General features: G+C 39.1%; 1 protein-coding gene across 1 annotated transcript in view; it reads right to left on the reverse strand.

Moving 5' to 3' along the window:
- fto (FTO alpha-ketoglutarate dependent dioxygenase) overlaps positions 1-26,870 on the reverse strand; it is a 168,904-nt gene that overhangs the window by 82,526 nt on the left and 59,508 nt on the right. The window lies entirely within an intron of this gene.

Genomic DNA, 26,870 nt, shown 5'->3' on the forward strand with positions numbered 1-26,870 from the left:
ACGAGAAATCATATTTAAATACATTCAGTAATAACAGCTGCCTACCATGGTGGACGACTGAACCCTGTACATTAGTCAGGTGCCAGAGAGAACTGCTTTTGTGTTGGTGAGGCATTGCATGGTACAAGATCAGTGTCAAAGAAAATAAAGACTATCAAAGTTTCAATTAATCAGATGTTAAGCTTGTGCACACAACTAAAAAAAACAACAACAAAAAACAGAAGGAGCTTGTCAAGTTGGTCTAATTACCTTCCTACTCTTGCTTTTGATTAAAGAAGCAAGATATCATCCATGCCAAGGCCAATAATGTAGTATACCTGTATGTGACAATGGGACGATTATGGCATATAGTGTATATGAAGATTCAAGAAACTGACTAATTAACACTGACATGTCACAGCTAGACAATTTAGTTGCTTAAAGTGATTTTTTTAAAGTTGTTTGTTGGTACTTATTCTGTATAATATCTAGACTTTGTGCTCCTAATAAAACAAACATAACTTAAGGCTACAGACATTCACTAATTAATCATCTGACAGGAAAATCTAAGGAAATATGCATATGCATTATTTGTGATATTTATGAAAAGCATTTTTTAATATGAATATGCTACATTACCTTCACAGTTCTTCTCATTTTTCAAATATCAAGACACAAAATAAGTTTTATATGCATAAGGAAAGAAAATAGTCTAAATAGCAAGATTATGTGATTGTACAGCGGTCCTATTTTTTGTATGAAAGAGAACTGGCATGCTCTGTGTGTGTGTGCGTGTGTGTGTGATAGTGGGTGATTGAGGTGTGGCGATATAGCCAAAAAAAAAAAAACTTCAGAAGTATGTCAGAGTGCCCTCATATATCTGTGGCGTGGGCAGAGAAGGTACCCATTTCAGTGAAAAGGTCAGACAGTTTTTGAGAGTTTTGTTTTTCTATCACAATCAAAATCCAGTGGCTGCCTTTGGCCAGCTGAGGTGAAATACATAAAAAAAAAGTTGTTTATAAAAGCTAAAGCAATTAAAGAAGGCATTGGACAATCATCAAGTCAATATAAGCTAGGTATTTGGGTGTTCAGGTTTTCTCCTACTATCCATCTCCTTTTTTACATGCAAGGATTTTTAATAAAAACATCATAAAAATGATTTTGGAGGAAAATTCTAAATTTACATAATGTAAAGCTGAATCTAAGGTGTTTTGTAAATTAATTACTTTGTAGGAAATGGGATTATGAATGTGGTAAATCATTCTATTGACATACAATACTTATGTTTGATTGAACAGATCCTTAATAATATACTTACTTATTTTTTATTCTCAATTTAAATAGTCAACTTCTGCACGTTTGAACAGTAAAGTACTCAGCATAACACCCCGTGATGTTTTATGACATACTGCTAAGTTTAACAGCTCTTTAATAATCAATGGCTCTCATAGCCTACTCTTTCTAATGATGATGTTGGTCAGTTTGCATTTTCAGAGAAAACAATTCCTGCAGTTTTATTTGTATAAGCCTTTGAAGATTTTGAAGCCTGTTGCACTGCATCTTACAGCACTGAACTAAGAACCAGGCATCATTCTGTATCTACTATATGAACAGGAACAGGGACACTGTGTAGCGTTGCTAACCTGTAGCTGGCTGTGACTATGCTGTCAGCTACAGTCATCATTAAGGGAGGGAAGAGGGAGAAGAGAAGGAGGTGCAGTCCTGTATCACATACAACCTTGCTGTTATGAATCATAATGCATAAACAGAGCAAAAGAACAGAGGGCGTCTTGACCTAAAACAGGACAAGACACAGGATAAAAAGTACAGGAGGAAGTTTATTGGCTCAAACTTGATAGCAACTATCAACAGAGGAACAGTTGGACTAAGAAAGGATAAAGATTCACATAGTGAGGGTTGGAGCACTGGTGCTTTCAAGCTCAGGACAGTAAGGATATTATGAAGGTGAAGGGCCTATTGAGCGGTAAGCTATCTTGCCCTGGCACTTAATCAAAGGGATTAAGGCTTGGGAAGCAAAACTCACAGGTTATCCTCCAGGAAGCATACCAAGTAGTTATCAAAACACAAAAGTTCAAAGCAGCTCATTTTTTTCCTATACTAAAAGTGTTCTGGTCAAATCTTGTGGGCTTGTCTCAAGGTAAAAAAAAAACTTTGTTAGAAATGTTTGTACACGTGTGCTTGTGAGGCAGTAGATGATAGTAAGCACTTGTGTTTTAGACATCAGGCTAACCATCAGTCAAATCTATACTCTTTCAAACCCTGGAAACCTAATCTTACATCCAGCGGTCATCTACTGACAGTACTACTGTATAAAAGTACATGTTACCACTAACTTTAAGACAATCAAACAAAAGTTAGCAATGACTGTCTATTACTTTAGTGACATACATTATAGGACCACAAATCCATTGTTGCAACACAAAAATAACCCAAGACAGAAATAAAAGATCATATTCCGTAGCAGCATAAATGATTGTGGCAAAGCTATTTACACACATATGCAATGCACAAGTACAATATATGATGTGTTAAGCACAATTTTCTTTGACATTTATAATTGGACTAGCATAAGGCCAGTGGTTTTAAATCTAATGTGAAGAGTTCGAAAGTGAAGGCATGTGACAAATCCCATGACTCCTCAAAAGTTGCAGTGGTCTCTGTAAAGCGTTGTGGCCCAGTGAAGCTCAACCAGAATCAGGATTGCATGTTCCACAAAGTACTGAGTAGCACTGTCAGCTTTAGCGGTTAGGGGCTCAATTAGAACTGGGGCCTCTCATGCTGATGACACATGCCTTCACGGTAGTCTGAGTAGTCGAAAAACAAAACACATGAAAACAAATGGGGGTGGGAAAAATAAAATCAATGTTTAAAGGAATGTTCTGTCCAAAAACTTTTCTGTTATATATTACTGATGTTAAACCTTTATCTGTCTGTAGCATCAAAATATATAGGCACAGTGGAACATCAAATCATTTTATCTCAATGTCTAGATGTTTGTTTTTTTTAAACATTGGAAATCATAACTGTGGAAGTCTCAAAATATATATCTCTTGGGCAAAAATCTATAAACATAAGCCCTATTTTCAGACAAGACAAATACAACAGTCCAACATAAAAGCATGTTTTAATATGTTAGTCCATGAAAACCTTGTTATGATGAAATCAGTCTGGACACATATTTAGCATGTTCATTACCAAAGCCTCTGACCTGCCAGGATTCTGGTATGGCTTCCATAGTCAACCCCATCTGTCGGACATTAAGACTATTGGGAACAGATGGACCTTCAATTGTATTTTTGTTCAAATTGCAAAATAGCTACTTGGGAAAGAGGCTAAAATAACATACAAACAAGAGCAACTATGATAACAACTGTGTCTGGAACAGAATGGGTACAGTAAGAGATCAAAAACAGAAGGCAAACAAATTTAAGACTGCCCTTTGAAAAGAGATTCCCAACATTACTGGTATAGTATTGATTTACTCTGCAATTTTGTGTTTTCTCCCCACGTCAGCTCTACAATTTCTGTAGAGCTGGAGGTCTGAGCAAATAGCACTCATCAGGTTTTTCCAAAACATTAAAGATTGATACTTTGCTTCTTTTCCAGGAAACAAACAGAAAAAAATTGAGGAAAGGTTGAAATAGGTAAGTTGAGAAAGAAGCACCGAAATAAAAAATAAATACCCAGTCTCCAGAATTTGTACACCATATTGGAAAACTGCAACACAAAAAGCATTTATGTCAAAGAAAATTAGGGTTGTTCAAAAGTAAAGGCATGGTAAGATGGATTGGAGTGACACATTTGATATGTATTATAAAAAGTGATGACAAAAATCACAAGTAAATAGCCACCAACCAACACTGAGAAAATATACAATGTTGTTCAATTATAAATTTTTAGATTTACTTAGTAAAACTACAATGGCGATTAACTTTTTCAAATTATTGCCAGCAGAGCAGCACATCCAAATAGCACCACCTTCCCTAAACCCTGCAATTTTAAACCACAAAATGGAAAGAACAGATAAACAGGCCTTTTATTTCAGTCCAAATAACATCAAGGTATAAACAGTGAGCCCAGAGCACATCTCCTATTCTTTTTCAAAGTAAGTCCTGCTGTTCCATTTCAAATACCTTGGGGTTATGGGTCATAATGCACTTTCCAGCTTCTGAACACGTTTATTCAGGCATCCTACTGTAAATAAGGGGAGATTCAACATCAAATGTCTCTATTCCCCATGCAGGCCTTTCCGTCTGTTTGGAGTGGAAGTGTGCTTTTGGGTAACAAAGTAATGGATTCCCTTCTCTGACTAGAACCAGAATACTAAGTGGAAATATAATTGAGCCACATGTTGAATGTACTGTAGTTCCCTTTTGATGTCACAATGCATTAAGGGAAGCTTTCCAAAGGTATGAAAATCAATCAAGTTAGCAAAATAACCAAGACATAAAGATAACATACATTCAATATAAGTCAGGAAATTTCATTAGTGATAGCTTATTTTATGACTCAATGCTCCCAGGCTATTAATAGGAGTAATAAATGTGTTATAAATCTCTTACAAACCCCTAAAGCCATTGAAGGCTGAGCTGCAGAGCTGTTTATGCCGATTGTTTATTACAGTCACAACTTATCTTCAGTTAACACTAAAAAGGTGGCTAAAATAAACTATAAATAGCCAAGCTTAACAAGGTGGCTTTAACAGAAATATTACCACATTTATCTTTAAACAAACCTAAATGGTCACAAATGCATTGAGTGGCAAGGTGAGGCACAGAGAGAAGGAGTAAAAACGAGCTGTGAGGAGAAGAGTGGAGAAGAGGGCAGGGTGACAAGCAGGTGGCGTTTTATTGCTTATATCCGCCACATGTCTGGTCCACTGCTAAGATGACAGGTAGGGACCCAATGTGTTGACCTGAGGGCCTGTTACAGACTTGCAAGAGGATAAATATAGAGCAGTGGGACAGTATAGGTGTCTTAAATGACATATCTAATGATGCTCATTCCCTGCAGTCCATTTTCTTAGTCCAGAAAATGACTTATGAGAGCACAGCAGTGGTGTGCAGCAATACCACAGCTGGAACTATCAGTAAATAAACACTGATTTTAGCAGAACTGTGTCAATAATTTATTCTTTGTGTGCTTGGACCAACACTTTCCATTCTCTTCTAGTAGTCGCATGCACAGTATAAACACACACAGTCGTTTGCCTCATTTGGATGTGCAGTGTATGGGAAAGATTCGTATTAAGCCCTTTTCAGCTGTGTGTGTTCAATTTGCATACGTGAAAACAGTTTCAAAAAGCTTCTCTATAATGTATAAGACCCTTTTAGGCCGTGTTTACTGCAACATTCTATTCCTCCCACCGACAATCCGTGCACGGGTTTGCATCATTTTGTGAGACATGCCAGTTTTGAATTATTCAGTCACTCATCTCTGCCACAGCATCACATTTAGCAAACACATGCGCACATCCACATAGAACGAGACAGAGGGGTCTACAAGGATACTACAACAACACCTCGGTCGGTCTCTTTGGAGAGGCTGGAATCCTATTACCTAGCCGTCAGAACCTGTCAGATGCCTTTCCTCATGCCCTTTCTGCTTTGTAAAAGGGGAATACAGTGTACACCACCAGTCCATTTACAGACTGCCTGCTCTGTGTACTTTTAAGGGGCCCTGGGCCTTGAGTGTCATAAGCAGAAAAAAACACGGTTAAATTTCCACTCACAAGAGCATTGAACAAGCACCTCCGTGGTTCCAGTCCCATGCATAATTCACTGTCGGTGATGTGTGTCTTAAACGCTACTGAAATAAACATGATGGTATATGCAAATAGGCAGTGCTCTTCCGTGTTGTACTTACTAAACAGACAACAAGAGAATAGCACAGCATCCAGACAGCCCCTTCTGGCCACAGACAGTATGTAGTACAGTATGTAATTGCGTATGTGTGTTGAAGTGGTGTTAGGTGAGCAAATTATATCAGTTTTTGATGAAGTACAGAAATGTGTCTGTGCTTGCTGTACTGTTATTGTCTTCTAATACCAAAGTTATGTTAAAAACACACATATGTTTACATACAAAATGCAGCAGCAGTATTTATGAAGCTATAAAGTTTTCTTAACGGGGTGTGGTGGTAGGGGGCTCTTTTAGCTGTGGCTTTAGTGTTGCAATAAATTAAGGAGAAAAAAGTAAAAAACTGAACAAAACAGAGTAAGCTGGATCCATAGTCACACAAACAAAGACATATTTTCTAAGCCAGCATGCACTGGTCATTAACAGAACTACAGCTTAGATATGTCTCACAGTGTGCATGTGTGTATGTGTGTATGTGTGTATATGTGTGAATATGTGATTTCAGAGAAGGGATGCTGATGAGAGAGGAGAAGAGGGCAGCCTGCTTGTGTCAGATTTTATAAATGAGGGAAGAAACATCTTCATTCGACATTTGGACACCCCCACTCTCATTCTTTACCAATGCACCTTCAGTGTGTGGTTGTGTGTGTGCTGATGAGTGTGCACATGTGCTTAGCTTGAGCAAGGCATTGGCTCAGTCTGAGTCCCAGCAGTGTATTTTTAACAGGGCCTTCCCGCCGGGCTGCCAACCTGTCCACCCCTCCCACCACTACCAACACTCCTGATGGGACAACAGCCCAGCTGACGCCCCAGTGGCTTTGCCAACACAACCTACGCCTTCAACCCGCAATCTGCTCCACTCATGGTGGTGGGTAGAAGACAGAGTGATTAACAAAAGAAGAGGGCAAAGACAATGAAATGGCATCTTCTGATCAGGTGTGCTGCACAAAGCAGGTATAAGACGGACAAATATGTGTATTCGGTTCTCAATAGCCTAATATAAGTGGATTACTTGAAAGGATGATATGGTGATAAGTACATAAAATATAAAAGGTGTAATTGTACAAATAATTAATTGTATATCTAATTAAATGCACATGTTAACAGGGAGCTTGGTTAAAAAAACACTGACAACTGCAAAACCCTAGAAATTGTGCCTTAGATGCAGAGTTATAATAAGCAGGGAACATAAATCTAAAACAAACAGAATAGAAACATGTTTGAATGTTCCTGAAGATGTAGAGCTCTATAAAAATAAATTGTATCCAGTAAGAAAAAAAATATATAACAAAGAATAACTGAAAACAATGCTTGAAAAACGTAAATATTAAAACAGGCAGGAAGTTTCTGTTAGATGTTCACTGTGTTCTGCTACTTTTAGATTTCTGTGTTGTAGTATATTAGGTTTTTTAAATATTTTTATTTCAAAAGATTACGTAATGATAGGATTTTATAGGTGCAGCTTCAGTCACTAACTGAAATACAGTTGGTGCTTTGATATCTATAATCACTTTTCCTGAATGTTACAAACAGAAATAAATGAAAAGACTCTTGCCCGTTTTGGTTTGTGTCATCGCATATGTACTGTAAATCTGGCCATCAGTACAAAGACACAGCTGCCAAAGCTGTGGTGTCACTGGTGTTCATTGGTGTTGAACAGTGTGTTAACAGGATGTGTAATGCTGTGTGCTGGTCCTGTGCTGCAGCCAGGGCTGGGTGGCAGCAGCAGTACTGAGAGCTACAGCAAGGTGGTTATCATGAAGCAGTTATGTAGCTGCTCTGCTGGGCCAGTCTAATTACAGGAGAACAGCGTGCACCAGTCTGGGCCTCCAAATGGCACCATATGTTTTCCCAGACTAACCGGCTGAATAAAATGCCATTTAACCATTCAGGGTGCACCATGCTCTGTTGTCTGGGAATCAGTCACTCACTCTCACATAAAACCACTCACTCCCCCAAATAAACCATCCTACCACCCAGCTAGTTCACTTTACATCCCACCGTGTACACTAACACTGTTTCCTGTTTAGTTTAACTATTTACAAATCCTAAATTAAGTGATTCTGTCACAAATGTCGGCTTGAATGGTAATTCTGGTGATGGTGCAGGAACCAGTGAAGATGAATAAAGAGGTCCGGTTAATCATAAACAGTGCTTATAAAAAGCCAGCTTCATATCAGGGTGTGGTCATGTTCATCCAGTGTTTCTTTAGTGAGCTGTGGCAAGCAACTCATGAGCTGATCATTAAGCAGTACCATGACTAATGTGAGCATTGATTAGAAAACAGAGAGCTAAATATATTTAATCTTACTTTTGCTCAGGGCTTTTTCTGCTTGCAAGGTCCTCCAGCATTATATTCTAAATATGGATTTTTGTTAAGTTTAAAGTTCTACTGTGTAGCTAATAGTTGTTTAGATGTCACTGATGTGGGTTACTGAAGGTTAGTTCTAATGTTGTCACGTAGAACCACTACAAAGCTTGAGGCTTAAGCCTCCAGTATACTTGGGCGTACATCAGTCCACGGAGGTACGCGCGTACCGGATTAGAGTCGAAGTGACCGCCCGCAGGGCATGTCCATGCAAAGCTCAATTTTTACGTACGCGTACTCGGTGTCACACAATAAACTGCCCGATGACGGACTGTTTTGTATGTGACACCAATGTATTAAATTTCACACCGATCTGGTTTAATGGCCTTTTCTTTTCTTTTTTGTGCCAAGAGGCAAGCGATCTCTTCCTCCTCATCAGTTGACTTGACGCCATGACTGAAATGGTGAGAAATTAAGGAATTTGTCAAGAGCGAATTAAAATCAGGTTCAGCGTGGCTGCGGGAGGATCTGGACATTTCCTGGTGGGCTGGTCTGATGTGTGGGCTGCAGAGCCAGTGCTCCTGTTTTGTTTTGTTTTTAGAAGTTTTTATTAACAACATAAACACAGAACACCACTGCGGCAGGGGCTGCCAGCTCTCGTTTTTTTGTTATTTTTTTTGGTTTTGTGACCTGTCAGTCAATCCAGTAGGCGTGTCAGCAAATGACCAATCGGAAACCTCAGTTTGTCCCAAAGGTAAACACCCCTTGTCTGCAGAGCTAGTCTGCAGCCACTCAAGGTGGACACTCGAGTATGAAGTCTCAACCCTCTACGGACAGTGTGCGTCAAGTCCATGTAGAAAAAGGTCTGCACGAGTATACTGGAGCCTTTAGGAATGCTGTGGCTTCTGACCAGAGGTGGGCACGTTTTTGCTAATCTGCTAAAAGCACAACTAACTTTCCATTTAGTGGAATAACATTTCCGCTACCTTTGAATACATTTAGTGAAAATAGCTTCAGTGAAATTTAAATCTGGTAAATTCAAGTCTGCTGATTTTTTTAAAGACAGTTCTCCACACCAAAAGTGTACAGGACAATAGCGAATTACAAAGAGCTATACTATGCCATGCAGAGCTAAACAAAGGTAAGCACCACCTGGTGACAACACCACCCTTGTATTGCATTTTCCCCCCTCTAATCTACTGCAAACAGTCTCTGACCAGTGGTGTCAGTTTACAGCCAATAACCCGAGACTTTAACATAAATACCAAACCAATCCAGAACAGGAAAATAACATGAAAAACTAATTTCACACTCAGAAATATCATAAATAGTCACAAACATTGCACACATAATTCTTACCCAGCATTCTTTGCAATGCTCACAATGTATCTGGGACATTGTGGGCGGCCGTGGTGCAGTGGTAGTGGCAGCCGACCTCTGATCGGAAGGTTGGAGGTTCGAATCCCGACTTCCCACACCATGTGCCGTTGTGTCCCTGGGCAAGACACTTAACCCCGAGTTGCTCCCGGTGGGACTGGATGGCGCCTTGCATGGCAGCCTACCGCCACCGGTGTATGAATGTGCGTGTGAATGGGTGGATGGCTGGTACTGTAAAGCGCCTTGGGGCCCCTCATAGGGGGCTGGAAGGCGCTATAGAAGTAAGCTCCATTTACCATTACCATTTACCATGACTCTCTCACACATGATTTTACACATATTTAATACAAACAGATTTGTTACAGAGAGAATATTGATGATGACGCGCGGCAACTTTGTAGTTTATAAACGTAGTTAATCACATCGCTAATGTGAGTTAATTCATTAAAGCAAATGACACGAGGGGGATGTGCAACACACATCGCACATAACTCTGCTTCAGCACAGCAGAGTTCTGCTCTGCCTCTTTGGTTCCGATGGACCAGATTAATTTCTGAAAGCTCACCTCTAAACGGGGCGTGGACGCTTTACTTGTGAATCACAAGTAAATTATGTTCATTTACATCGCTGTCACATTAGACAGTCTTGCAGTGTCAGCAACAACAGTATATGATAAAAGTTAGCACTTTAGCGTTGGCCTCTACTATTTTTTTTCTTAATCTAGCAATTTAGTGTTAGCAAAGCTATTTTTTTTAGTTAGCAAAATAGTGGTTAGTGAAGCTAACTTTGGTTAGCTGTGGCCACCACTGCCTCTGACCATTGATGACATACACACTAACCAGTAAAAGAAAGCAGTACTGTTTACATTTTCGGAGTGCTCCATGACCAGAGTGTTGCTAGAAAAACTTTCAAGCCAAAAAAAAAAGTTTCTTTATTCCCTCTTGTTTTTTTTTCCCTTCATTTCACATCGTTTGAAAGGTTTAGCCATAAAATATCTATTTTTTTTATTGTACTCTATTAATCCTCAATGGGGAATTGCACATGTGAGCACACATGTGCAGCAGTGGGCTGCCATCAAAGGCACCCGTGGAGCAGGTGGGGGGGTTAAGAGCCTTGCTCATGGGCCCAGAGTGGGGCAAATGAGGGTGGAGGCAGGTGTGGGTGTTTCACCTTTTCCACCCTCATTTTTACATTGTCGGTTCGGGGAGTTGATCCTGACCCTCCGATCACAAACCCACCCTCTCTAGTCTCTGTGCCACCACTCCACCAATCTAGGCAGTAATATAGTTTAGTAAAGATGCTATTACCACTATTAGTTTTTTTTTTTTTTATTCATTTGGCTTTTCAAGCATTTACTCTCCGTTACCAGCTGGCAAAACTGAAATCACAACATCCCTGATAACAAGAGCATAATTCTTTGTCACAGCAAAAGGCTGACAACATTTGTATCGTAACCTCTTTTTCTGGAAAAGCTCCGCCGTATCATCACGAGATAGACCTATCACACATCATCAGTTTGTTAATGAGAACAGCCTAGACAGAGGAGCTTACAGATGCCTATCGAGGGCACAAAACAAAAAGAGAATGTAAGTAAATACGGACTGTAATTAGTATGACAAGGCTGAAAAAACAGATAACACACCGCGGCAGCCCAAAGGCTTGCGCTTTCACATATGCACATGCACACTGCACATGCACAAGACACACACAAGCTCTTCACTGAACTCACTCTCACACACATACTGTGAAAAAAAACAACTAATGTTTTAATCAGCTTGCTTCAGCACATATAATGAGGATCCACTAAGCCCCAGCTATCTGCTGCCATCGGCCACTTAGTTGTGCCTTCAAAGAGTTGATTTTTCACTTCTTCTACAACAAGCTTAAAACAGTAGCTATCTAGAGTGAACACAGTTTGAGCATGTGCAACCAAAACTTAAAAGAGTATGTGATGGTGCAGCAAGTGACATACATTGCGTGCAGTAAAGCAAAGAGGAGATTACAATATATTTAAGTGGACATTACAATGTAGTTTATTTGGAAAATGTGACACAGTCATTTGTCAACGCTAAAATGTGCAACAAGGAAGTCCTTCAGCACAGTTGTTTGGGTTGGAGAGCACATCAAAGTGCATCACAAGCCAAGCCACAGCCTATAAATCAGACAGTACATGTAATGACCTTAAATACCTTGCATAACTCCATAGACTACACAACCCTAACAGACTGTATCAGATTTACATGTCAACTAGATTGCATATACACCTTTTGATGCAGCACAGTTTGCACCTGGGCTGGCCACACCTGCTGCATAGCACAAGGCTATCACATGAATCAGTCAAGCCAGGTACAGACAGACTAGTTTCTACAGAGCTGCAAATGCATATGAATTCTTACTCAACACACCAGGTGTGAGTGTAAAAAGGGAAATTTATGCAGGGAAATACACAAAGTGTGTGCAGGTGGGCCTCCTGTTGCAGTTCCTGGCCTCCCTGGCCCAAGTTTGACCTCTGTGAAGAGGACTCAGCTCTGACCTTCCAGCTGGAGAAGTGGTAACCTGAAAACGATACATACCAAAAAGGTTGTCCTTGTGTCCTTGTCTTGTTTGCCTGCAATAGAGTGTTACAACTAGAGGACAAACAGAAACAGGTATTCTGGTATGAGGCCATCAAGTTGTCATCCTTTTTCATTCAACCTTTATTTATACAGGTTAGTCTCACTGAGTTACGAGGACTCATTATGGGGAGTGGTGGCGCAGAGGTTAGAGAAGATGGGCCTGTGATCGGAAAGTCATTGGTTCAACTCTCCGGACTGACAACATCAAAATGTGAGAGGACGAGTGAAACACCCACACCTGCCTCCACCCTCTCTCTGGACCCATGAGCAAGGTCCTTAACCCCCATCATCTGCTCCCTAACCAGTCTCTCTTGAAAATTAGTTATTGTGACTCAAAGAGACTACCTGTATAAATAAAGGGTAAATAAAATAATTACATTAAAAAAAAAATAAAGAAAGATTTGTTTTAAACAAATACATAAATAAATAAAACAGATGAGATACATGCAACAGTAAACGGTCATGAAACACATAAAATGGTAAGTAAAAGTAGTGATATAAAACTAAATTAAAAACAAGCTACATTATCAAACGGGGTAAAAAACTAAAAACAGGAACATGTCTGCAACTTCATACAATTTAGTACCTGTATTTCTTAACTTGATGTTCTTTAACAATCCTTTTGGGGCGGCTGAGTGGTTAGAGCAGTCGTCCTCTAATGCAAGAGTTGGTGGTTTGAATCCACCAGCAGTCACATGCCGAAGTGTCCCTGGGCAAGACACTGAACCCCTTGTTGCCTTCGATGTGTGTCCCATCAGTGTATGAATGTGATAAAGCACTGATTAGTCTCTTTAGAATGATTTGTTCAATCAGCTTTGTAGAGATCTAGTAGAGTGCTGTATGAATGGGTAAATGAGGCACAGATTGTAGTGTAAAGCACTTTGAGTATCTCCATAAGATAGAAAGGTGATATAAAAGTACAGTCCATTTACCATTCCATTACTTTTCCAACTACTATATTTAGAATTGCTTGCTCTTTTTTCTATATAAAACTTCAGTGAATGTAATGTAAATGTCATTAGAAATCATACTGTATATGGAATATTGCTACAAATGAGAATGCACATGTAAACAGCGTCTGCAACTTGTGTGAAACATATATGTGTTTGATATGTTTACATGGACTGGAGAAAAATGTTATTATTAAAAAAAGTTAATTATTGTATAAAAAGTTTTTTTTTTTTTTTCTTCTTTTAGTTGCTCCCTTCTTCAGGGGTTGTTACAGCAAACTAACTCTCACAAAGACTAAGCAATAGTTTTTATGCCGGATGTCCTTCCTGACAAAACCACGGACCACTGAGCCACCACAGCCCTGTGTGTGGTGCAGAGAGCTGCCATCTAGGGCGACCGGGAGAGCAGATGGTGGGGGCCTTGATCAAGGGCCCAGCATGGAGCAAATGTGGGTAGTGGTAGGTGTGGGTGCTTCACCTTTCCCACCCATATTTTGATGTTGTCAGTCCATGAACTGGCGATCTTGCAATCAAGTCAAGTCAAGTCAGATTTATTTATAGAGCATATTTAAAACAGAAACTGGTACCAAAGTGCTTGAACACAGACTCACCTTTCTCTAACCTCTGTGCCACCACTCCCTACAAAATATTATATTTTTACATCTAGTATAAAAGACAAAGGTAATTTTAATTCTGAAAAACATCTCCCTAAACTTCCAGCTCTTACCACATATATCTAGTGACATAAAGATGAGCGATGAACAGAGATTTTGAACAGGTGTTTAGAAAATGTTTGCTAAATACAATACTAAGTGGTTTTATTACAGATAAAGTAATATATATATATATATATATATATATATATGCACACACACATATCCAAAAGTGAAGCATGTTCAGACAAAGACTTAAACATAAAAAGCTCTACACATCAAACTTAAAGCAAGCCAACTTAAGCCTCTTTTATAACATCCAAAATAGCCTGCTGTAAAATAAATGATGCTGTGAGCTGCAGTCTCGCAGGTGAAATGTGCTACTGCTACAATTATTCTAATGCCAGCATGCCAGAATGCTAGCGCTACCAAATGCTGCTGTCAACCCAGGGGTTTAATTAGTTTGGCACATGTGCCACTTATAATCACCTGCCATTACCAGTCTTGGCTACATCTGCTAATACGTCTGTCAGCAGCAGGCAGGCTGTGTATATGTATGTATAGGTTACTGGGGTTGTCGGATGGTCGGTCAGAGAGAGTACATTTTGGCAAAAAACCAAAAGCCTCAACAAACCAGCAGCCTAAACACAAAGGGTACAATGGTACTATTTGTCTGCAAAGTATGTGTGTTTATTTCAACATTTCTATGGAGAAAAAGAATCAAACACATCTGTCTTTACTTTTATATCAATATTAAAAATAAAAAAAAACCTTTGTATGTCAACCACAGCAAGGACAATTTTATAAGTTATACAGACTTGTCAGCAGCCCATCTGTACAGGCGCATTGTGAAAACAGAGGGGAGCAGGTCTTCATAGTGTCAAACTGCATTGTGAATAGAGCTACACCTGAGGCTGAATACATCTCATTGTGATTTCATGAGACCTGGTAGAGGAAGAAGGAGGAAAAATTCAGGGCTGCCAGTAAATCTCAACCTGAAATAAGAGAAATGGGAGTTCAAAGCAAACTGTTCATTCCCCCTGGCAAAGCAGTGGCTACCTCTAGGGCTAAAGGAGGAAGAGAAAGAAAAAGAGGAGCGCCCCCTCTACTTTTTGCAACCATGTGACCAATAAACATAGAATATAACGGATGGACTTCAGGTTGTGTATTTAGAAGTATATGAGTGTATGTGTATGTATATACATGTGTTTTAATGCATTAGTGCATTTGCAGCAGAGCACAAAAGCTTGTTCCCACTGACTTAGCGACCTGGATCTTCTGATTCACCCGTGTCTCCTGGAATACAATAACCCCAAGTATTCTTATTATTCCCAGAAAGTTCCCATTTAGTCACAGCTCAATATTGTACCAGCTCAAAAACATCTAACAGGGCCTTGTGTGGCTACACTAATTACAAATATCTGTAGTAATCCAGAGCCGATAAGAGAGTCATTACTCCTTTAGACATTTATCACTATGGGATTGATGACCCATTTCAGAGGCAGCCTTTGTTTGAGGAAGTGAAATCGCTGATATCCCTTTTATCCCCACATCACTGTTGAAGCAATCCATTTATCAGGAGGCAAGCTAGTTAGAATTGCAATTAACAAATATGGACTTAGGCCCTAATAGAATTCTTGCAGAAAACTAGGGATTGACATAGGAGGAGATGAGGGAGGATTTTCCCTACATTTGTCTTTTCTTACTAATTGCCAGTCTAAGAGGCTGTCTGTTGAGAAGAAGGGTTCTATGCTGTGTCAAGAAAGTGCTAGAGCAGCACTTCAGCTTCTTTCAAATGCAAAAGTTCAGTTGATGTGTAAATATGTAAGCGCAGGGATTTGAAAATGTGCATGTACAGGTACATCGCTTCAATGAATCTGTCACAAATGTGCAGGTCACAAGTAAAATATTCACCTCACTGCTTAAGTCACAGGTTTTCTCTGACTTTTTTTGCTGCTTTTCAAGCACACTTGAACAGCCACCTACATCTGCAAAGAATAGAGCAGCAGATGATCACAGCAGGTAAGGAGTAAAGGTCTGGCCACCTGCCGGCCGCATCCCGTCTCTGTAGCAGTAATGAACAGAGACAGCTTGGGGACGGCCCTGCGAGCTTGTCCCCCTGTGTAGCCTTCCTGCTTCGGGGCAGAGCTGGGGCCCCTGGGGTGACAAGGATGCCAGAGATGTTCTATACACTGACAGGCAGGTCTTACCTGGCCACCTTGCTGTACGCATTGGCCCAGCGACACACAAAAGAGGGATGAACGTGAAGGGATACACATTGATGCACGTGCTTCAAGTATATTTGTTCTCACTGTAATCACTCTCATGTGTTCACACACCTACACAAAAACTGAGGAGCACACCCTCATACAGCCGTGCACGCTGACCCGTTGTAAGTCCTATGGCACACGGCTTGTGACAGGAGCAGCTGCAGCCACTACGGCAGACAGATGAAATTTCCACAACTATCTCCTCCAACTTCCACCCTCACCTTCAGGATAATTTATGACCTGCCTGCCAGCCTTGAAGAGACAATATGCTTGCAATGAAATGAAGTGTTCCTGCAGTGTAGGTTATAATTACCAGAGAAAGGGAGAAAGCTGTGTATGTATTGAATTAGAGGCAGGAGGTTTGTGTGTGTATGAGGGTGTTGATATTTTGCAGGGAAGCATGTATATTTGGACTTTTAATGCGCATCTGAGAATATTTAAATAATGCATACAATTACTGCACTTGTAGCTTTGAGATTCCACCATGCACAAAAATAATCACCTCAAAGCACATGCAATCAAATCAAACACAAAGCCTAATTTAAAATTTAAGAAGCTTTATGTGTGTGAATTGTCTGGTTATTAAACCCATGCATTGAATTTGTGCTCATTGGTCCACATACCACAATAGCAACGTTTATTCAGTATTGATGATTTAATATAAAGATTTATGATACGTATTTAAAAAAAAAGACCTGCTAGACAACAACTACCATAATAAAGTATATTTAGATCAAATGAGAGCAGAGCTTTTGGTGCAAACTACTTCAATTATCATACAACGTCAAGATGTTACTGAATTACATGTGCCTGCCACTTTTAACTTGCCTAATAGCTCACTGCCAGCTCTCTGGGATTTTTGGTTGGACCACAATGTGTGTCCCTGCTTGCCTGATTGCTTATGAAACAGTCCCAGAATTCTCCCCAAAAAACTTACTATCCTGTCTTTCACACAACACAATTCTTGTTTCCATATTAAAAGTATGCCTTTTAATGGGCAACTGTTTCTGCAAAAAGTGTGTTCAAATGTTTGTGGGACTTTTAACGGCATATTAAATCTCCCATTCTCAATCTTTGTGCCACATTCTGTTGGTAAACTTGTAATTTAGTGAAACACATAATTATAAAATGACTATAAATAATTTAGTACACTTGTGACTCACGGGAAGCCAAGATGTATAACAAAGAGAGCGTGTTTGTTGCAAACGTCCCAGTCCCACAGCTAAACCACAGAAGGAGAAAACATGTAACGCACTAGCTGATTATTGACTTGTTTGAGATCCAGACGAGATAGAAGTAAGTGCATATTCATGGGAGCACAACTTGTTTCCACAGTAAATAGAAGGTAAAGAAATAAAACCATCAGTCATTTTGTTCAAAGCACATTCCTGTAGGAATAAGACATTCTTTGATGCACTTCCCAGCCTGGGAGCAAACTAGCATGGGAGGACGATCGCTGCGGCAAAAGCAGCTGTGAGTTTCTACTGAGGTCAGGTCATGTCACGCATAACTGACTGATTGCTTAACAGGAGTGGGTGCCTGAGAAAGAAATTCATAATTTACAATCAAACACACACCTAACAAACACCCTGGCCACAGGCAATCATGCTGCACAAAAGTACCCGATCTCAAGGACCACACAGACATGTTTAAGATAAAGACAGACAAATTAGATGACAGCATCTAAGGCTAACCACTGCGCTTGCGCTAATTACAGGCTGGCTAGTGATGAAAGAGGCAGATGACATGCGCTTATTTGTTTTCTCCCTCAGTACCCTGAACCAAGTAAACATAAGTGATGCCGATGACGGCAAAAGTATGTGGCATGGCGTAAAAGATACACACAACAGAGAAAGAGAACACAATTGTGGGTTTAGAGATCCAGCCACCACACACAGGTGTTTGCCCACCACTGAAAAGAACAAACACTCGAGGTAAAGAGAAAACAAGGGTGCAGCCGGCAAAGTTTGGACTGGTAACGTATGCCAATGAAAACAAAATGAGCTATCACTGTCAGTTTTGCTTTTAAGTCTCTACCAATCGTGGGAATAATAAGGATGAGAATGTGAGGCTACTGTTTGTGACATCTGATACCTTGTCACATCCCAGATGGTTTGTTTAAACTATGTCCTAACTGACTTGTAGTTATCTAGAACCCTGGATAGTGATACTAGTCCTAACAGTAGTACTCTGGAACCTCATCATATGACTTTCCCTTCAGTGTACCCTTCAGCCTGTTACACATGTAATAATCACGCAATACATAAACTGCCTACATTGTGAAGTTCTTCCCTAAGGCTGCATTCATAGTTTTATTTTTATATGTTAACAATATGATGTTCACACTACTTTAGCAATTGCTTATACAAAGACTTCAGGATAAACTTGCCATTATTGTTTCGATTAAATTCTCTGTGAATACAGTTTACTGTCGATAAGCATAAGTTCTAACTTGTATATTAATTGGGTATACTTAATTCACTTCATCATCTTTCCTGATTATTCCCTGCTTCCACTGACATGATAATTTTATTTATTTTTAAATAAGACTTCTCAGACAGTAAAGTTTTGAAATATAATTGTAAATTAACCACCCAACTGTATCCTAGCAGCTATTGTAGCATTAAAAATTGGCATCTTGTCACCATTTCTTTTAAATTAAAGGAAGCAGTATTCCTAGAGTTTATGAACAGTTTGTGATTTCTGTTAGAAAGATGAGTTTTGTTGAAACTGTGGATCATAACATCTTATGTCATAAGCTCTCAGAAATCGGTTTCTCAGATCACATCATTGGTTGGTTCTCTAACTATCTCTCAGATTGGAGGCAATGTGTTCAACATAATGGTACTTCCTCCAGTTATTTAACAGTCAACAATGGTGTACCTCAAGGCTCAGTCTAAGGACCCACCATCTTTACAATCTACATTGGTAATGTAGGTAAAAACATCCCTGATGCATCCATATATTTCTATGCTGATGACACAGTTGTTTAGTGTCGAGCTAAAACAGTTGATAAGGCTTTCCAGCTTTTGCAATCTGCATTTAACATCATCCAGTCTGATTTGTTCCGCCTCAAACTTGTCCTAAATGCCGACAAAACCAAAGGGATGCTTTTTTCAAACAGGAAATCGGTCCCAGCAAGTCTTCCTCCGATTTTATCCTCAAATGATGTCCCCATTGAGTTTGTTGATTCCTATAAATATTTGGGTATCTTGGTCGACTCGCATCTCTCTTTTAAGCTCCATGTGGAAAACATAGTAAAGGAACTGAAAGTTAAACTGGTTTTCTTTTTCAGAAACAGATCCTGTCTAACTTCGAATGCTAGGAAACGCCTTGTATCTGTGACCTTCCTTCCTTCCATTCATTACCGTGACATTATTTACATGAACGCTCCTACAAGAACCCTGCAGATGTTGGATGCTGTCTGTCATGGTGCACTAAGATTCATAACTGGCTGTGATTATCGTACCCACCACTGCACCCTATATTCACTGGTTAACTGGACATCATTAACATCACGCAGACTCTCCCACTGGTACATTTTTATCTTTAAATCACTTCTTGGTCTGCTACCTTCATACATCTCCTCCTACATGTCTGCGCTCTCAGGACATTACTACCTGCAGTGTTCCCTCAGTGCGGACTGAACTTGGCAAAAGGGACTTCTCCTACACTGCTCCTGTTTTCTGGAATATATTACAAAAAGACCTGAAGCTCTCGACCTTGACCTCTCTGAGTGGCTTTAAAAATCTGTTGGACTCCTGGCAAGGACCAATGCAGACATGTTCCTGTTTTGAGTTTTCTACATTTGCCTTATAATCTAGCTGTTTTGTTACTCTTTTTGCCATCTTATTTGTAATATATATATATATATATATATATATATATATATATATATATATCTGTATGCCTTTTTATAACTGTATTGTTGTTGCTGTTGTCCATTGTTGTCATCATTCTTTGTTGAAATCAGGTCTCTCTTGTAAATGAGTCCTCGGGGCTCATTGGGATTTACCTGTTTAAATAAAGGTTGAATGAAAAAAAATTGTGTATGACTATGTCTCTGTGTGTGATTTTGTTTGTATAGGTGCAAAATTTCTCATGAGCACTGGACATATTTTCTTTGAAACGTTCAGAAATTAATCATTGGATGTATATAATTACTGATTATCTTACTCAGCTGACTTAACAGACTTTAAAATGAAACAAGGTGTGGTAGTACCGTAGTTGAAAGTCATTCCCAACACATATTCCAAATACTTCACACTGTGTGACATCTTTGTTTTAAACATTTGGCAACAACTATTGACAACAACCCCATTTGTCTCTTAGCAAAATATCTTATGAAAAAGTCGACAAGTTTTAGTGAAATTCTCAACAAGGAATCTTTGAATATCCATCTACAATTTGTTAACTTTTGGAGTCAACCCAATTCAAGAAGGCCACAGCTAATCAACCTTAGCCAAGACAAAAACGGCTATGACTCAGTTTTACAGATACTGTGCCAGATTTGGTGTGATAGTAGCTGAGAGTTGTCTTCAACGAATACTTAAAGAGCTAACACATCCTGAGAGATCAAGTAATGGGTCATGAAATCACACAATATAATTTCACAGATATATCTGTGTGTTTCAAAAAATGCAAGGCTTTAAATTTTAAAGGCACATTTCATTGTGAATATGACTTCACCCTTTGTTTCAGATTACCGTCTGTTTTTTGCTAGTGATATTATGAGAAGTTAAGCCCAATAAAGTTTTGTTAGTGGAAAAAAATCTTGCATGATAGCAATACCATATACTATGTGGAATCCATACCTCAAGCTTTAAGGAGGTCAATGGGTACGTTAGACAAAGTTGTGATCTGTACATCTTTATTGTAGTCATGACACTGACAGTCTTTCCCATCTGGGATGGAAGAACCTCTATTGTGTACCAACTCTCTCCCACCCCTATGCAGGAATCAGGGCAGGGTCTGTCAGGCACGGTACAAAAGAAATGTCACCACTCCAGAAATGAAGTGCCACCCGACGAAGGTTTCTCTCTTCCTCTTTTCGGTGTCGCTATGCATCTCCACAGGGGTGCAACTGGTTGCTGACAATACTGGTGGGGTCATCCTCGACTGGGCACAACTTTAACCTCTCCAGCCCCTTTTGGCCCCTGGTGACCTTTGGTTTTGATGACAGACTAGACTTTTTGTGTAGCAGCAGCTTGACCAGGTGAGGACAAGAAAGGATGACAATAGAAGGAAACATAAAGCCGATGGAGGCTGGGACACAGCCCCACGGGTCATGGGTCGAGCTGGATGGTTGAGTGATGAGTACAGCTGCGGACACGTGGACCTCCTTGTCGGTTCTTTGAATTTGCGTGCCATGTCAGCTGATGTTTCTTTTGTCTCAGAATAAAAGCCTCACTAAATCCCTACAATCTGGAGAAAATAAATAAATGCAAGCAATAAATGCAGAATGTCACAGACTGAGTATACCACAATCCCTGTAACACTGTAGCATTTTCAGTGTATCAAATCACTTGTCTTGGAAAGGGATAGAAATACTACATGTAAAAAAATAAATAAATAAAGCAATACCTTTTATTATTTGTATTATATCACCAATTCAAACAAAATGGTGTCATCTATGTGGTACATCACCTGTATCAGTTATATAAATGCAATAAAAAAACAGTGATCAGTATATAAACATTGAATCATCTGTCATTGCAAAGAGTTTAAGGCAATGTAACTGTTTGCCTCTATAACTTCATTGCATTTGTTACCGTCATTCTTCTATTCCATTATTGAAATTGTATGAGTGCAGCGTAGGGTTAAATTATGATTAGTTATCAAAAACAACAAATCAAAACAACAATAAATGCTAAATGAAAAAGGTGGTGTCATTAAGTGGTTATTGTAATGATCTGTCGCAAAAACCAGTATCCACAGAAAAGCCAACGCTTTTTTAGTTTGTAAATGGATGTGTAAGATATTCACTGACAAATTTTAAAACTATTATCCTATGCAGACTAGGACGATTTTGCACATATGTACCTCAAATTTAATACTACCATAAAACAGTATGAACTTAAGTGTTCATGAAAGAATATACATCAGTTTTGTCGACACAGCTTGTCCACATTATCTTAGGACCATCGGGGATCAATCATCCACCAATAGTATGATGCACTATTGGACAAAATATTCAGTGTTTTGATAAACAATATGCTTTACAGAATACAACAAAAAAAATACAACGCTAAAACTTATAAGTTCTAAATAGTATTCTATGACAGCATGGAGATGCCTTTGACAAAGATAATTCGAACTTGAACAAAGAAAGTAATAATCTAAAACTAAAGTACTAGTACAAAAACTGCCCCTCCACCCCCCACCCAAAATTTTTTAATCATAAAAAACAAAACTTAGAGCTGTTTTAAATTTGTAAAGTGTTATGTGTTGTCATCATTGTATGTTCCCATACAATGGCAACATTGGTCTCTACATTTAACCAATCACACCTGGGATAAACCCAGGTGGAGCAGAGGGCAACTACTGTATGTAAGTGCCTGGGGAGCAATTAGAGATTAGGTGTCTTGCTCAGAGACTATTAAAATTAGTGCAGGCCAGAATGCTGGAATAGATATCTATTAACAAATAAAATTGGTCAGTATATCAAAACTTTTTTTTTAATTATTACATTATTTTCAATAAAAATATTTTGAAAAAGGAGAAATCATTTTATTTTCTATTTTCACTATTTTATTCATACTGACATTACCTTTTTTTTCTGATTTGAGTTTGAGTAAACAGTAAATGATCCTAAATGGGACCAAGAGCAAACACATTTGGTTCCCATTGTTCTACTATTATTATTATTATTATTATTATAATAATTATTATTATTATTTGATGGCTTAAAATAACACATTTTTTTTATCTAAACTAGCAGACACGTCTTGGGTTTTCCAACTGTGTTTTGATGCCAAAGGTCAACGGCTGTCTTCTCTCCTACGTTTCAAAACTTAGAAATGGAGGGCAGGGTTGGCCAAGTCAGGCCAAGCCATGCTTAAGGTCATAAACACCTTTGCCTATCCCCCTTTTCTTTCTTTCCCACAGAGGACAGTTGGGTTTGCACTCTGTTAATCTTTCACTACAGGCCTGCTCACTCTTACACTGGCCCACTGGAGAACAGATGAGGGAAAAGAAAGAGGGGTAGTAAACGACAAGAGTGGATAAAAGAGCAGGAAGAAAAAGCCATCGAGAAGGCCAGATGGGCACCTTCACAGTCCATTTATCAAACCCAATGTGGCCCTCCTCTCCCCTCCCTGCTGCTCTCATGTCCTAAACCCCCATGTAATTCTGTAATGATTTTCATTATCATATAATGACCTTACAAAGCCTACAGCAGTTTGCATGGTCAGTACAAAACCCGCAGCTGTTCCCTTCAATGTTTGCTTGCATACTGTGACAAAGCTGTTTAATTTATTTATTTAGTTTATGTTGGAGGATGACTTCTAGGATCTGATGGGTCAGTATAAGGGTATCTCCTTCACAGTGGATTAAATGTAGCCACATTGCGGCCATGCACATTTAAGACAGAATAATTGGAGGCTTTTCTGTGCATGCTCTCCCACCATGAATCCTTCATTACCTGTAATTGGATAAATGTGAACTGTGATCTATGAATTTTTAAAACCAAAAACATCCCTGATGCCACTGGGACATGCCATTTCCTATCCTAATAGGCCTGTTCCCTGGAGGTTGTGTCTTGCTCTTCAATCTGCACTTCCTGTGTGGCACACCGAGCCGCTTCACTGCGGTATAGTCACCCACCAACATAATAATCCATCCATTTCCAGGGTACTCGAGGGACATTTACCGAAGGGACACAGAGGGCAGCATCTATCAAAGAATTCACCACGTGCATTGGGAAAATCCAGTTACCAGAAAAGCTCATAAGAATAAAAAAGCTCTCATAACTTTGTTGGCTGGGAGTGAATGAATGGACTGCTTCTGCTCGCACGGTGAGCAGAAGCATCACTCACTCTGAGTGCCTATAAGTCACTTGAGAAAAACTGCTGGTCACCAGCTCCAATTTCTCTTTCTTTCCTTCTTGCTTGTCCTAAAAAATGCATTGGAGAAAGAAAAAAAGCAGCAAGTAGGTCCAAGTTTCAGAGTGTAGAGTACTGCTTTAACTGGTGTTAAAGAAACAAATGCCCGCAAACTCAATCAGTCAGTGCTAGCTGTTTGTATTTATGGACCGCTAGTAAGACTCATCAATCAGACTTTTTCTCTGTTTTTTTTGTTTTGTTTTTGTTTTTGACTTTTTTTTCAAATTATTTCAAAAATACTGCATGCAATGTTCAATAAATGATAAAAACTTCCGTTTTGAATAGTCAAATCTAGTTAGGACGACAAACATGAAAACCCAACAAACTAAGTCGGAAATTAACAATTCAAGTCATAATATGATAAAAATGAATTTTATGAATGCATTTTACTGAAATTAATTGAACCCTCACTTTATGTCTTATTCAAGAATATTAAACTGTCACCCAGTGGACTGTACAAAAAAACATACAGTACATGTCCCTACCAATTCAAAGAACTACTAAAACGATCCTTGACCATTGTCAGCAAAAAAAAAAAGCCCAATCAGCACCAGCACGTTCCACTTAACATTGCATATAGCCATGTGTTTAGTTTTAAACAAGTGCTATCTGTTGACAACCACTTGACAGGATGACCTCTGGCTTTTTTTGTATGTGAGAATGGTAAAGATTAGGGATAGACGTGTTTCAAGGGAGGAGAAGGTATCAGGAGCAGTCGGAGTTCAAACATATTATTCAGGAGGTTTACCCTCCAAAAAAAAAGCTAATCTCATCAGTCTTCCACAGCTGATAAAGTAAATGTCTGTCTGTCCTGACAACAAGGACTGAGCATTTCCTGTCCTGGTCTGATACTTGTCAGGAGCAAAGCCCACAAAGTTAGTAGGTGGTAACACTGCATTGTGGGTGGCGGGGGACAGTGATGATGGTGAGATGGTTTCTAGCTTTCAGCACATGCAGCTGGTATGCGCTATAAGAGCAGGACCCACATGAGAGCTGTGAGGCTTTGGGCGTCGACACAGTAGAGTAAGGTGTGTAGAAACAGTCTGTTTACAAGGCTCATCTGGATGGGACAGAGCAAAGGGTCAACCAGAGGGGAAAACTCAACACAAAGGGGCGTCATGAGGGCGTCATGAAACACACCAGGAAGTTAACAGACCTTTTTTGTGTTGTTTTTCTAGATAATAGGTGTTATTTTCAGGATTGGCTAGTCAATTTGTTCATTTCAAAATGTGTTTGTGGGCAACGCTGGGGTCAAATACATTGAAAGAGACAAAAAGCTGTGAAACGTGTTCATGCAATGCTAGTGAAAACATGTAGGGCAGTGTTTGTGTGTTCTTGCTGGCATTGAGGAAGAGGGTGACAGAGAATATAAACAGCTAAATTAATACTATGGGGTATGTACAAGGCCCTTCTTTATCTGAATAAAGGGCCAAAGCTCTAATCCCAGAGCTCTCTGTTCTTATCTGAAGGGAAGGAAGTGAGCGAGTTTATCCAAGACACACGTGTCGCAGTGATAGCTGCCAGACACACAGAACCACAAAACACAAATCGGTCACAGCATTGCATTTCTGTGGAATCCACACCAGGTCTTCAGAAGGAATCATGATCAAATAATGTTTTTTTCATGTATTTTAGATTACATGTTCAAAGTGATAAAAGTCTACCACTTCACACGGTTTAAGGAAGGAAGTCATATGAACTCCTTTAAGTATGTATCACATTCGATATAAACATCTGAGTGTGTGTTGATATGGCAATCCATAGAACATGTGCATACAAGTTTGGCTGTTTCCTATTTTTTTAAGGTCTGAAGAAGCTGAAAAAGTTAATCAAACTTTAGTTGTAATAATTAGGTTGTAATGTTTATTAGTGACTATTTACCTGTGGTGACTCTCAATTACGAAATCAAATTTAGGAACAAAATTTCCTTTGAGTATTTTGTTGTGTGTTGTCAAATTTAGCCAACAACATATGTTGTTTGTAAGCTACATCAAACATGTACACATCTTACTGATTTATGAAGAGCATGCATGTGCCGTAACTGTTGCAAGCCTTGCAGTAATAAACGTTTGGTATTATTAAAATAAAGTAGTGGTTCCTAACCCTGGTCCTTGAGGAACACCATCCTACATGTTTTAGTTGTTTCCCTGCTCCAACACACCTGATTCAGTTCTTTATTTACATCATCATGTTATGCAGAAGCATGTTAATCACCCATGAATTAAAACCAGGTGTGTTAAAGCAGGGAAACAAGTAAAACATGCAGGATGGAGTTCCTCAAGGACCAGGGTTGGGAACCCCTGAAATAAAGTACACAGCAGAGATTTCTAATATAGGTTAAGATAAACTACTGTCTGGTTTGTTTGTTTTTTTACGTTTGATGAGTTTAACAATTTGTTTTTGTACACATTAAAATCTATTGGGCCAATAAAAGGGTTAGATTTTTTTTTTTTAAATCTTAATAGCAGTGGGAATTGTATAGGACTCAAAAACTTTTAAAAACCCATTCACATTTCACATTCACAGCCTTAATATTTTATCAGGTTTCTTTGGGGTCTATTGGTGTTGTGCCTAAAAAGCCTAAATGCAATAAAATAAAGCACCATTGTCACATGAAAAAAGTAAGACTAACACGAGGAAACATTATAAACCATAAATGTATGCAAATTCATTCAAACATACAATGAATATATTGTATCTTGTTGTAAAAGAGCAAAGCAATCAAACGTGATCATCT

This window comes from Nematolebias whitei, chromosome 2, assembly GCF_014905685.2.
Source record: "Nematolebias whitei isolate Nwh7 chromosome 2, NemWhi1, whole genome shotgun sequence".
NCBI lineage: Eukaryota > Metazoa > Chordata > Actinopteri > Cyprinodontiformes > Rivulidae > Nematolebias > Nematolebias whitei.